Source organism: Rutidosis leptorrhynchoides, chromosome 2 (genome assembly GCF_046630445.1).
Source record: "Rutidosis leptorrhynchoides isolate AG116_Rl617_1_P2 chromosome 2, CSIRO_AGI_Rlap_v1, whole genome shotgun sequence".
Classification (NCBI taxonomy): Eukaryota; Viridiplantae; Streptophyta; class Magnoliopsida; order Asterales; family Asteraceae; genus Rutidosis; species Rutidosis leptorrhynchoides.
The window spans coordinates 232,022,015-232,034,774 of record NC_092334.1 but is presented as its reverse complement, the minus strand read 5'-3'; the positions used below and the strand labels follow the sequence as shown (position 1 = coordinate 232,034,774).

The following is a 12,760-nucleotide window of genomic DNA, read 5'->3' as shown; positions in this document are numbered from 1 at the left end:
ACTGCATTAACGCATAAAGGGAAGAAATTTGAATGGAAGGATGAACAAGAGAAGGCGTTTCAATTATTGAAGAAAAAGCTAACTACGGCACCTATATTGTCATTGCCTGAAGGGAATGATGATTTTGTGATTTATTGTGACGCATCAAAGGAAGGTCTCGGTTGTGTATTAATGCAACGAACGAAGGTGATTGCTTATGCGTCTAGACAATTAAAGATTCACGAACAAAATTATACGACGCATGATTTGGAATTAGGCGCGGTTGTTTTTGCATTAAAGACTTGGAGGCACTACTTATATGGGGTCAAAAGTATTATATATACCGATCACAAAAGTCTTCAACACATATTTAATCAGAAACAACTGAATATGAGGCAGCGTAGGTGGATTGAATTGTTAAATGATTACGACTTTGAGATTCATTACCACCCGGGGAAGGCAAATGTGGTAGCCGACGCCTTGAGCAGAAAGGACAGAGAACCCATGCGAGTAAAATCTATGAATATAATGATTCACACTAACCTTACTACTTAAATAAAGGAGGCGCAACAAGGAGTTTTAAAAGAGGGAAATTTAAAGGATGAAATAATCAAAGGATCGGAGAAGCATCTTAATATTCGGGAAGACGGAACCCGGTATAGGGCTGAAAGAATTTGGGTACCAAAATTTGGAGATATGAGAGAAATGGTACTTAGAGAAGCTTATAAAACCAGATACTCAATACATCCTGGAACGGGGAAGATGTACAAGGATCTTAAGAAACATTTTTGGTGGCCAGGTATAAAAGCCGATATTGCTAAATATGTAGGAGAATGTTTTACGTGTTCTAAGGTCAAAGCTGAACATCAGAAACCATCAGGTCTACTACAACAACCTGAAATCCCGGAATGGAAATGGGAAAACATTACCATGGATTTCATTACTAAATTGCCAAGGACTGCAAGTGGTTATGATACTATTTGGGTAATAGTTGATCGTCTCACCAAGTCAGCACACTTTCTGCCAATAAGAGAAGATGACAAGATAGAGAAGTTAGCACGACTGTATTTGAAGGAATTCATCTCCAGACATGGAATACTAATCTCTATTATCTCTGATAGGGATGGCAGATTTATTTCAAGATTCTGGCAGACATTACAACAAGCATTAGGAACTCGTCTAGACATGAGTACTGCCTATCATCCACAAACTGATGGGCAAAGTGAAAGGACGATACAAACGCTTGAAGACATGCTACGGGCATGTGTTATTGATTTCGGAAACAGTTGGGATCAACATCTACCGTTAGCAGAATTTTCCTACAACAACAGCTATCATTCAAGCATTGAGATGGTGCCGTTTGAAGCACTTTATGGTAGAAAGTGCAGGTCTCCGATTTGTTGGAGTGAAGTGGGGGATAGACAGATTACGGGTCTGGAGATAATACAAGAAACTACCGAGAAGATCATCCAAATTCAACAACAGTTGAAAACTGCCCAAAGTTAAAAGAAAAGACATAGAATTTGAAATTGGAGAAATGGTCATGCTTAAGGTTGCACCTTGGAAAGGTGTTGTTCGATTTGGTAAACGGGGGAAATTAAATCCAAGGTATATTGGACCATTCAAGATTATTGATCGTGTCGGACCAGTAGCTTACCGACTTGAGTTACCTCAACAACTTGTGAATGTACATAACACTTTCCACGTCTCGAATTTGAAGAAATGTTTTGCTAAAGAAGATCTCACTATTCAGTTTGATGAAATCCAAATCAACGAAAAACTTCAATTCATCGAAGAACCCGTCGAAATAATGGATCGTGAGGTTAAAAGACTTAAGCAAAACATGATACCCATTGTTAAGGTTCGATGGAATGCTCGTAGAGGACCCGAGTTCACCTGGGAACGAGAAGATCAGATGGAGAAGAATTACCCGCATTTATTTCCAGATGATACGTCAACACCTCCAACTGCTTAAAATTTCGGGACGAAATTTATTTAACGGGTAGGTACTGTAGTGACCCGTACTTTTACATGTTTTTATATATTAAATGAGATTGATATTTAAATGATTAAATGTTTCCAACATGTTAAGCAATCAAACTTGTTAAGACTTGATTAATTGAAATAGGTTTCATATAGACAATTGACCACCCAAGTTGACCGGCGATTCACGAACATTAAAACTTGTAAAAACTATATGATGATGATGATATATATATATATATATATATATATATATATATATATATATATATATATATATATATATATATATATATATATATATATATATATATATATATATATATATATATATATATATATATATATATATATTTAACATGATATTATGATAAGTAAACATATCATTAAGTATATTAACAATGAACTACATATTTAAAAACAAGACTACTAACTTAATGATTTTGAAACGAGACATATATGTAACGATTATCGTTGTAACGACATTTAATGTATATATATCATATTAAGATATATTAATACATCATGATATCATGATAATGTAATAATTTAACATCTCATTTGATTTAATAAACAATGGGTTAACAACATTTAACAAATTCGTTAACCTAAAGGTTTCAAAACAACACTTACATGTAACGACTAACGATGACTTAACGACTCAGTTAAAATGTATATACATGTAGTGTTTTAATATATATTCATACACTTTTGAAAGACTTCAAGACACTTATCAAAATACTTCTACTTAACAAAAATGCTTACAATTACATCCTCGTTCAGTTTCATCAACAATTCTACTCGTATGCACCCGTATTCGTACTCGTACAATACACAGCTTTTAGATGTATGTACTATTGGTATATACACTCCAATGATCAGCTCTTAGCAGCCCATGTGAGTCACCTAACACATGTGAGAACCATCATTTGGAAACTAGCATGAAATATCTCATAAAATTACAAAAATATGAGTAATCATTCATGACTTATTTACATGAAAACAAAATTACATATCCTTTATATCTAATCAATACACCAATGACCAAAAACACCTACAAACACTTTCATTCTTCAATTTTCTTCATCTAATTGATCTCTCTCAAGTTCTATCTTCAAGTTCTAAGTGTTCTTCATAAATTCTACAAGTTCTAGTTTCATAAAATCAAGAATACTTCCAAGTTTGCTAGCTTACTTCCAATCTTGTAGAGTGATCATCCAACCACAAGAAATCTTTCTTATTTACAGTAATATATCTTTCTAATATAAGGTAATACTCATATTCAAACTTTGATTCATTTTCTATAACTAAAACAATCTTATTTTGAGTGGAAATCTTACTTGAACTTGATTTCGTGTCATGATTATGCTTCAAGAACTTTCAAGCCATCCAAGGATCCTTTGAAGCTAGATCCATTTTTCTTATTTTCAGTAGCTTTATCCAGAAAACTGGTATTAATGATGTTCATAACATCATTCGATTCATACATATAAAGCTATCTTATTCGAAGGTTTAAACTCGTAATCACTAGAACATAGTTTAGTTAATTCTAAACTTGTTCACAAACAAAAGTTAATCCTTCTAACTTGACTTTTAAAATCAACTAAACACATGTTCTATATCTATATGATATGCTAACTTAATGATTTAAAACCTGGAAACACGAAGAACACTGTAAAACCGGACATACGCCGTCGTAGTAACACCGCAGGCTGTTTTGGGTTAGTTAATTAAAAACTATGATAAACTTTGATTTAAAAGTTGTTCTTCTGAGAAAATGATTTTTCTTATGAACATGAAACTATATCCAAAAATCATGGTTAAATTCAAAGCGGAAGTATGTTTTCTAAAATGGTCATCTAGACGTCGTTCTTTCGACTGAAATGACTACCTTTAAAAAAACGACTTGTAACTTATATTTCTGACTATAAACCTATACTTTTTCTGTTTAGATTCATAAAATAGAGTTCAATATGAAACCATAGCAATTTAATTCACTCAAAATGGATTTAAAATGAAGAAGTTATGGGTAAAACAAGATTGGATAATTTTTCTTTTTGTAGCAACGTGAAAATTGGTAATAAATCTATATTAATCATATCCTAGCTAACTTATATTGTATTATACATGTATTCTAATATATTATGTAATCTTGGGATACCATAGACACGTATGCAAATGTTTTGATATATCATATCAACCCATGTGTATATATTATTTGAAACAACCATAGACACTCTATATGCAGTAATGTGGGAGTTAGCTATACAGGGTTGAGGTTGATTCCAAAAATATATATACTTTGAGTTGTGATCTAGCCTGAGACGTGTATACACTGGGTCTTGGATTGATTCAAGATAATATATATCAATTTTTTTCTGTACATCTAACGTTGGACAACTAGTTGTAGGTTACTAACGAGTACAGCTGACTTAATAAACTTAAAACATCAAAATGTATTAAAAGTGTTGTAAATATATTTTGAATATACTTTGATATATATGTACATATTTGTTATAGGTTCGTGAATCGACCAGTGGCCAAGTCTTACTTCTCGACGAAGTAAAAATCTGTGAAAGTGAGTTATAGTCCCACTTTTAAAATCTAATATTTTTGGGATGAGAATACATGCAGGTTTTATAAATGATTTACAAAATAGACACAAGTACGTGAAACTACATTCTATGGTTGAATTATCGAAATCGAATATGCCCCTTTTTATTATGTCTGGTAATCTAAGAATTAGGGAACAGACATCCTAATTGACGCGAATCCTAAAGATAGATCTATTTGGCCTAACAAACCCCATCCAAAGTACCGGATGCTTTAGTACTTCGAAATTTATATCATATCCGAAGGGTGTCCCGGAATGATGGGGATATTCTTATAATATGCATCTTGTTAATGTCGGTTAGCAGGTGTTCACCATATGAATAATTTTTATCTCTATGTATGGGATGTATATTGAAATATGAAATCTTGTGGTCTATTGTTACGATTTGATATATATAGGTTAAACCTATAATTCACCAACATTTTTGTTGACGTTTAAAGCATGTTTATTCTCAGGTGAATATTAAGAGCTTCCGCTGTTGCATACTAAAATAAGGAAAACATTTAGAGTCCATGTTTGTATGATATTATGTAAAAACTGCATTCAAGAAACATATGTCGATGTAATATATTTCTATTGTAAACCATTATGTAATGGTCGTGTGTAAACAGTATATTTTAGATTATCATTATTTGATAATCTACGTAATGCTTTTGAAACCTTTATTGATAAAATAAAGGTTATGGTTGTTTTAAAAATGAATGTAGTCTTTGAAAAACGTCTCATATAGAGGTCAAAACCTCGCAACTAAATCAATTAATATGGAACGTTTATAATCAATATGAACGGGACATTTCAATATCGTCATGTCATTTTTTACAAGTTTTAACGTACGTGAATCGCCAGTCAACTTTGGTGGTCAATTGTCTACATGAAACTCATTTCAAATAATCAAGTCTTAACAAGTTTGATTGCTTAACATGTTGGAAACATTTAATCATGCAAATATAGTTTTCAATTAATATATAATCATGGAAAAGTTCGGGTCACTACAGTTACCAGGGAATACCACAACAACAAACGATGAAGTATTGATTCATAACTTCATCGGAGAAATATTCTACGGTGAATTATGTAATCTCCAAAGTTTTAGAGATTATTTATTCGAATCTTAACCATAAATCAGATGAGTGGACCAAAATGATAGAAGGAAGAATAGAAACCTTGAGAAGAATAGTGCGTGATTTACAATCTAGACTTGTTATACAAACACCACCATAAGTAGCACCAGCATCAGCGTCAGCATCACCAGCACCAGCAATAATGTCAGCATCGCTGGCACCGGCAACACCTGCAACACCACAAACTTCATAACCACCTCAGATATCGACACCACCATCATCAACGGATATATTGTATCAACGAGTTATGAAGTATTACCTCATTTCCTCTAAAGAATTTATATGTATATTATATATATATATATATGAGTTTTGAAACCACAATAGATCTTTTCGTACTAAGCTATTGTGTATAAATTAAATAAGAGTAGATACTACTCGGTTAGTTCATATTACTAACATGCAATGATGTACATCCCTGATAATGCTAAAAATGAACATATATTTCATAGCATTATCCTTCAAGAAACACAAGCTTTTAGTTGAAATTTTTCTATTTATAAGTGATATTCGTTTAAATAATAAAAGGTGAAGATAAAAGACAGATTCGACGAATTGAAGACGCAAATGGCCAAAATGCTAAAAAGTACAAAGTACAATCCAAGAGGTTCAATTTATTGATGAGAAACGTCTCAAAATTACAAGAGTACGAGCCGCGAAATGCAAAGTACAAGATATTAAATCATACGAAAGGACGTTCGAAAATCTGGAACCGGGACTTGAACCAACTATCAACGCGCAACTCAACGGAGCTAAAATTATAAGTCAACGATGCACAAGAATATAATATAATATATAATTAATTATATAAAATTATATATATTATATTATATATATTAAATAATCGAGCAGCCCACGTTTTAATTGATAATGTGAGCTGGTACAGCTGACCATACGATCGCATGGCCAGGTAGTGTTAATGTCATGCGATCACATGAGGGCCTGTAGCGTCCTATAAATTGCAACATTTTTGGTCGAATTATGTACACAATATATTATCTACTCTCTATCTCTCAAATATATATTTATATTTATATTTTAATTATAATTTTAGTTTAAGTTTAATAATAATAAGGTTATGTTAGCGAATATTTTAAGTTTGTAAGTCGAAATTCTGTCCGTGTAACACTACGCGAATAATACTCATTGTAAGTTATGTTCAACCTTTTTAAATTAATATCTCGTAGCTAAGTTATTATTATGCTTATTTAAGCCGAAGTAATCGTGATGTTAGATTAAATATTAAAGACGGGGTAATTGGGCTTTGTACCATAATTGGGGTTTGGACAAAAGACCGACACTTGTGGAAATTGGACTATGGGCTATTAATGAGCTTTATATTTGTTTAACTGAATGATAGTTCGTTAATTTAATTTAGAGACATACAATTTGACGTATCTATAAATTACCACATACACTCGATCGGATACGATGGGCGGGATATTCATAAGTACTAATAATCTTTCATTTAACCGGACACGGGGATGGATTAATATTCAATGGACTCATTAAAATAGGGGTGGATTACATACAAGGACACTTGGTGTAAATTGTTAATAAAGTATTAAAACCTTGGATTGCACGCAGTCGATATCCTGGTGTAATCATTAACAATGTAGTAAAACCTTATTACAGTTTAAGTCCCCAATTAGTTAGAATATTTGACTTCGTTTATAAGGATAATTTGATGAGGACACTCGCACTTTATATTTATGACTGATGGACTGTTATGGACAAAAACCAGATGGACATATCGAATAATCCAGGATAAAGGACAATTAACCCATGGTAATAAATTAAAATCAACACGTCGAACATCATGATTACGGAAGTTTAAATAAGCATAATTCCTTTATTTTATATCTCATCGCACTTTTAATTATCGTACTTTTAAATTATCGCAATTTTATTTACCGTCATTTTATTTATCGCACTTTAATTTATCGCATTTTATTTATTGTCATTTACTTTACGCTTTAAATTAAGTTATATTTATTTTTAATATTTTACATTATGTTTTAATTGTGACTTAAGACATAAAATCGACAAACCGGTTATTAAACGGTAAAAACCCCCTTTTATAATAATAATAATACTACTTATATATATATAAATATATATATATATATATATATATATATATATATATATATATATATATATATATATATATATATATATATATATATATATATATACAAATATAGTTTAAAAATAAATATAGCGTTAGACTTGGCTAGCTCCCTGTGGAACGAACCGGACTTACTAAAAACTACACTACTCTACGATTAGGTACACTGCCTATAAGTGTTGTAGCAAGGTTTAGGTATATCCCTTTCTATAAATAAATAAATAACTTGTGTAAACTTGTAGCATATTTAATAGTATTTTGCAATAAAAATATAACTATTTCGTATACACCTCGCATAACATCAAGTATTTTTTGACGCCGCTGCCGGGGACTTCAACAACGCCAAAAGCGAAACGCTATAAAAAATATTAGTTTTTAAGCTATTTTTGTAAAAATATAATTTTATATAAGTTTTAAAATACAAAAATATAAAAGAAAAATATATTTCTATTTAAAATAAAAAAGTTTATATTTTTTTTTTCTTTTGTTAAAAATTAAAACTAATAAATAATTTTTTTTTTTAAAAATATAAGTTTTAGTTACATATTATTTTTTTATATATATATAAATTTAAAAATCAGAAAAAATAAATAAAAAGTAATCGGGCCACTACACTGTAGCAGCCAAATATTTGGCCTGGAACCCGAATCCATGCGATCGCATGGCCAAACAATTAACACCTCATGCGATCGCATGAGGTGACTTGACAGGTCTGGTACCTGGGAGGACCAGATTAGGGTTTATGTTTTAATTATTATTAATTAATTAAAACCTAATTAGAGTTAAGTATTTTAATATTTAGTTTTAGTTTTATTTAATTTGTAATATTTAGTATAAATTAGTTTTATTAATTAAAAAATTAGTACTTTTATAAAATAATAATATAAAAATAATATTTTTATAAAAATTGTATTTTTATAACTTTAAGTTTTATTTTTATATTTCGTATCTTTTTAATCGTTTAGTTTAATTTATATATTTATCGTTCGTAACTAGTTTTAAGATATAGCTTTGCCGTAGTTATTTTTAATTCTAGATTTTTAGGCTTTGCCGTAAAATCCCTTAAGTACTTTTTCTTTAGACTAAGATTTAGGTGCTTTAGAATTTTGCGACACTGTTTATAGTTTTTAGACTTTTAAGTCTCGACGCTCTACTTTTTTTTTTATTTTTTTTTCGACGCTTGTTTTTCAACCTCTTATTTTTCGACGCACTCTTTTTATTTCTTATTTCTCGACGCTCTAGTTTTTAGGACATAGATTTTTCTTTATCTTATTTAAACTTCGACAAAAAATTATTTTAAGTGGTTAAATTGATAGACATCCAAAATTTTCTGGTTCGTAGTAATAGTTGGATTTGTTAGTGGCGAGTCGTGGGCTTCCAATTTCAAGGGTCCTGGCTACCTGCTGCATCTATTGGCTATTCGAAACGTGGGCAAAATCAGAAAAGTCTATTAATTTGATAGCTTTAATAATTTTATATTTTATAACTAATAGGATATTCTGTGAATGCACTGAGCAAAACGTTCACCACCTTTCATACGTTCACCACCTGTAACTCGATCAAGACATCTAGCTAACATTGTCACCGTTGATTTTTCTTTAGAATCGTCATCTAGTCAACCAAGTACTCCAATTCAAATTTCTGATAATCCATTTTTTGAACCCGACCTCACAATTGAGAATTCGGAGGATATTCAGGGACAATTCAGAGATCCTGAACCACTAATCATTCCTCCTGAACCATAAATCACTCATCCAGAGATTGTCGAGGAAGAAACCATTAAGTCAGAATCCTCTAGTGATTCAGATTCAACAAATTCAATTATGGAAAATCTGGAACCTCTAAGTATGGAAGATCGAATGAGAGCTAAACGCACTGGCCAAGGTCACGCAATTACTCAACCAGACATTAACGCGCCAGATTATGAAATCAAAGGACAAATCCTACACATGGCAACAAATCAATGTCAATTTAGTAGTGCGCCAAAGGAAGATCCAAACGAACATCTTCGTACCTTTAATAGGATCTGTACTCTATTTAAAATTCGAGAAGTGGAGGATGAACAGATCTATCTCATGTTATTTCCCTTGACTTTAAAGGGAGAAGCCAAAGATTGGTTAGAATCGTTACCTGAAGGGGCGATTGATACATGGGATGTTTTAGTTGAAAAATTTCTTAAACAATTCTTGACGGCATCTAAAGCAGTGAGACTTCAAGGAGAAATTGTTACGTTCACACAAAAGCTAAATGAAACTCTATATGAGGCATGGACAAGATTTGGAAAATTGTTGAGAGGATGTCCTCAGCATGGTTTAGACACTTATCAAATAGTACAAATATTCTACCAAGGATGCGACATCACTACAAGAAAAGACATCGACATAGCAGCTGGTGGTTCCATTATGAAAAAAAACGCAACTGAAGCATACAAAATTATTGATAACACTGCTTCCCACTCACATGAGTGGCATCAAGAAAAAGATATCGTTAGATCATCTAAAGCGGCTAGCGCCGATTCTAGCCATGACTTTGATTCCATTTCTGTAAAGTTAGATGCTTTCGAAAGATGAATGGAAAAGATGACTAAAGATATTCACTCAATACGAATTAGTTGTGAGTAGTGTGGAGGACTACATGTGACAAAAGATTGTCTCAGTATTGAATAAACAATGTAACAAAGAGAGAGAATGTTTCATACATGAACCAAAGGCGTGAAAATAATTATCAGAATAGTTATCAACCGCCAAGACCAAACTACAATCAGAATTATAACCAAAATGTTCCATACAACAACCAACAAGGTCCTAGCAATCAACAAGTATCGAACAATACTTACAATCAGCAAAGACCTATTTTTCCAAATAAACCACCACAAACCGATGATAAAAAGCCAAATTTAGAAGACATGGTGTCGAAGCTAGTTGAATCTCAAATGCAGTTTTTCACATCTCAGAAACAAACCAATGAACAAAATGCTCAAGCATTTAGAAATCAACAAGCTTCTATTCAAAATCTGGAACAAGAAGTGAGTAACCTCTCAAGGTTGATAGGTGAAAGAAAACCAGGGAGTCTACCTAGCGATACAAATGCTAACCCTAGAATGAAACAGCTAAAGCTATTACCACGAGAAGTGTTATTACACTTAAACCACCTAAAATACCTGTAATTTTTGATGAATCTATTCCTACTACACAGGCACCACAGCCTGAGCAAGAAAAGGAAAAAGAACCGGTAGTTGAAAAGGTTAATGAAGATAACACAGTTAAGGCTAAACCTTATGTTAAACCATACCAGCCACCACTTCCTTATCTGAGTAAAATGAGAAAAGAAAGACTTGAAGCCGAGCAATCCAAATTCTTGGATATGTTTAAACAAATAAATGTAAATCTTTCTTTCATTGATGTGATTTCAGGAATGCCTAGGTATGCCAAATTCTTGAAAGATCTAATCACAAATAGAAAGAAAATGGAAGAACTTTCGGCTGTTACAATGAATGCTATTTGTTCTACAGTACTGTTGAATAAACTACCAGAAAAACTCTCAGATCCAGGAAGTTTCACAATTCCATGTTTTCTGGGTAGTCTTAGTTCAATAGAAGCATTGGCAGACTTAGGTGCTAGTATAAATTTAATGCCATATTCATTATACACTAAACTCGACCTCGGAGAATTGAAACCAACACGAATAAGAATACAACTAGCCGATCGATCAGTAAAATATCCTAGAGGGATAATGGAGAACATGCTAGTTAAAGTTTGTTCTTTAGTATTTCTAGTAGATTTTATTATTCTGGACATGGAAGAAGATTCTCGAGTTACTCTTATATTAGGAAGACCATTCTTAAACACGACTAAAGCAATAATAGACGTGTTCGGTAAGAAACTGACCCTAAGTATAGAGGACGAGAGTATTACCTTTTCTGTTGATAGAGCCATGCAACAACCACAATCTGCAGATGATACATGTTATTACATTCAAACTACAGATTCACATACAGATTTGTTAGAAGAATTTCCAGAATTACAAGGAACAGGAGAATGTTCTTTAGGAGAAGGAACTAAACTAATTGATGAAGCTGAAATGTTAGCCGCACTCATGGCTAATGAATACGAACCAACAACAGAAGAACTTCAAATGCTAAAAGAGGAAGACAGATATCGATATAAATCATCGATAGAAGAACCACCAACATTAGAGTTAAAGCCACTTCCAAACCATTTGGAATACGCTTATTTACAGGGTGAATCTGAATTACCTGTAATAATATCGTCTTCTCTTACTGAAAATGAAAAATCTCAACTCATTTCTGTGCTAAAAGCTCATAAACCAGCTATTGCATGGAAGATTCATGACATTAAAGGCATAATTCCTTCGTATTGCACACATAAAATCCTTATGGAAGAAGGTCATAAAACCTATGTGCAACGCCAACGAAGACTAAATCCAAATATGCTAGATGTTGTTAAGAAAGAAATTATTAAACTGCTTGATGCATGTTTAATTTATCCAATTTCTGATACTCCATGGGTAAGCCCAGTTCAATGCGTACCTAAGAAGGGTGGCATGACTGTCATCACAAATGAAAAAAATGAGCTTATTCCTACTAGGACTATAAAAGGATGGCGTGTTTGTATTGATTATAGAAAATTAAATGACGCCACCAGAAAAGATCACTTTCCCTTACCTTTCATTGATCAAATGTTGGAGAGATTAGCCGGAAACAGTTACTATTGTTTTCTTGACGGTTTCTCCGGATACTTTCAAATTCTAATAGCACCCGAGGACCAAGAGAAAACCATGTTCACGTGCCCTTATGGTACTTTTTCTTACAAACGCATGCCATTTGGACATTGCAACGCCCCTGCAACCTTTCAAAGGTGCATGATGGCGATTTTTCATGACATGATAGAAGAATGCATGGAAGTTTTCATG

At 32.3% G+C, this 12,760-nt stretch overlaps 1 non-coding gene across 1 annotated transcript; it reads right to left on the bottom strand.

Moving 5' to 3' along the window:
- Nucleotides 1-10,035: 10,035 nt before the first annotated feature.
- LOC139895347 (small nucleolar RNA R71) lies at nucleotides 10,036-10,142 on the bottom strand. The gene has a single exon (XR_011775803.1). It is a non-coding gene; the product is annotated as a small nucleolar RNA R71 (small nucleolar RNA).
- Between the last annotated feature and the right edge of the window lie 2,618 nt (nucleotides 10,143-12,760).